At 57.8% G+C, this 2062-nt stretch overlaps 1 pseudogene; it reads left to right on the forward strand.

Moving 5' to 3' along the window:
- Positions 1-1088: 1088 nt before the first annotated feature.
- LOC119346058 lies at positions 1089-1672 on the forward strand (annotated as a pseudogene).
- Positions 1673-2062: the final 390 nt, after the last annotated feature.

Below are 2062 nucleotides of genomic sequence, written 5' to 3' on the forward strand. Positions count from 1 at the left end.
CATTGGTGTGTTGGTGAAGGAAGCTAGAAGCCTATGCATCCTAAACTTTGATTCCTATGCTTTTTCTTTCAGCCGACGCACTTGTAACTCTGTTGCCCATGAGCTTGCCAAGCTGGGCGTTCATTCTGGGCCTGATGACTCCTTCTGGGAGGCCTCTGCCCCCAATTGCATTGTAAAACTGTTAGCCAGTGACATTGCTGTGCTTGAAGTTTAATGGAATTTCCATGTTCCCATCAAAAAGAAAAACCTATAGCCGCCGCGACATTCAGTCGCCTCCACTCGTCCTTCGTCTCCGACGACGGCGAGTTCGTTCTCCGTCTCCCTCCTCTCCGGTGAGTTGTCCACTCCTCCCTCGACCCCGACCCACCCTCCTCCTCAGTCCACAAGCTGCTGCTTCGCGGGCTGGCATCCCTCTAACCCTGCCACCAACCCAGAAACCGAACCCTAGCTAGCTTGCCGGATGCGCGGACAGGAAGGCGTCGGCGATCTCATGATGAGTTCCAGTCGCATGCACGGCGCGTAGTATTCCCGATTTACTTTTAAATGTTGCTTAGCTTCTGATCGGTGACTGATTCGTATTATGCGATTGGATTGTGTGCCTTCTCGTTCGGCGAGTCAGATTTTTTCCCTCGATGTTTCTCTGTGGGATACATCTCTTGCTTCCTTGTTCCTGTCCCGAATTTGGCAGGAACCAACCTGTGGACGTAACACCATGCAGCACAAACTATAATTAGCCTCTCATCTCCTACTACATATAAGGCTAGCTTTGTACTAATTCAATAACCATCGTCATATGCTTTGAACTAACTATATTAGAGCATCTCCAACAGGCGCGGCAAAACGGGCGCCCGCGCGGTAAAATCAGTTTTTCGCGCGCGTTCCGCGCGCTCCAGCGGTGGCGGGAAGTTACCGCGCGCGGGAAGCGTTTGCGCGCGCGGTAGAAAGCGGCACGCGGCGCGCTAGATTTGACGCGCCACTTCGCGCACGCCTATAAAGTCCCGCGCTTCGCCACGCGCCCTTCTCCTCGCAATCTCGCCACTCCGCACCCCACCGCTTTGCCGCGTCGCCGCTTTCTACGTCACCACCGCGCCACCATGCCGCCGCGCCGCCGGGGTGCTTCGGGCTTTCGCGGCGTCCACGAGCGCCCCAACGGCTGGTACTCCGCCGAGATACGGGCCGGCGACGTCCGGCTCGGCCTCGGGACGTTCCGGAGCGCGCGCGAGGCGGCCCGCGCGTACGACGCGGCGGCGTGGCGCTTGGAGAGGCCCCGGTCCCAGATGAATTTCCGGGACGTCTTCACGCGCGAGGAGGCGCAGCGCCTCGCCCCTCCGCCGCGTCTCATCATGGACATGGACCGTGCCGACCACGCTCGGCGGCAGCGCGTCTCCTCGTCGCCGAGGAGGACGAGCGAGCCATGGCGGAGTGGCGCCGTCGCCACCCAGAGGACGTCGACGCCGAGCGTGCCTACTGGGCGGAGAGGACGGCAAGGCGCCGCTCGGAGCGGGCGGACCGGCGTCGGCGGAAGGCAGTGGCGAACGAGCAGTGCGACATCGTCTCCGCAGGTGGGAGGTCGTTCTTCACCTCGGACGATGAACGTTGGGACGACGTATGGCTCTCAACCTCGGACGACACCGACGAGGATGACGATGGTGATGGTAGCGACTTAGAGTAGTTTTCTATCTGTGTATGCCGTAGTAGTTTTTATCTATCTATCTATGTATGTCGAACTATCTATCATCTATGCCGTAGTAGTTGCACCGATGTAAAATATCTATGTATCGCTTTTTTTATCTATGCAATTTTAATTAAAAAAATATTGTAGAATGAGCGCGGGCGCTGCATTTTACCGCGCCTGCTGGAGCTGCGCACGCGCGCGGCTTTTCAGCGCGGATGCTGGAGCAAACGCTGCGCGCCGCGCCAAACCAGGCGATGGGCGCGCGCCAAATCTGTTTTTACCGCGCGGCGCGTTGGGCGCCTGTTGGAGATGCTCTTACGTAGCAATCTTTTCAAGCGTGTGAGCTGATTGGCTTTACAGCCTTGCTTTTTGCTGGCTACTAATCAC

The sequence above is a fragment of the Triticum dicoccoides genome, unplaced genomic scaffold (genome assembly GCF_002162155.2).
Source record: "Triticum dicoccoides isolate Atlit2015 ecotype Zavitan unplaced genomic scaffold, WEW_v2.0 scaffold37894, whole genome shotgun sequence".
NCBI classification, from domain to species: Eukaryota; Viridiplantae; Streptophyta; class Magnoliopsida; order Poales; family Poaceae; genus Triticum; species Triticum dicoccoides.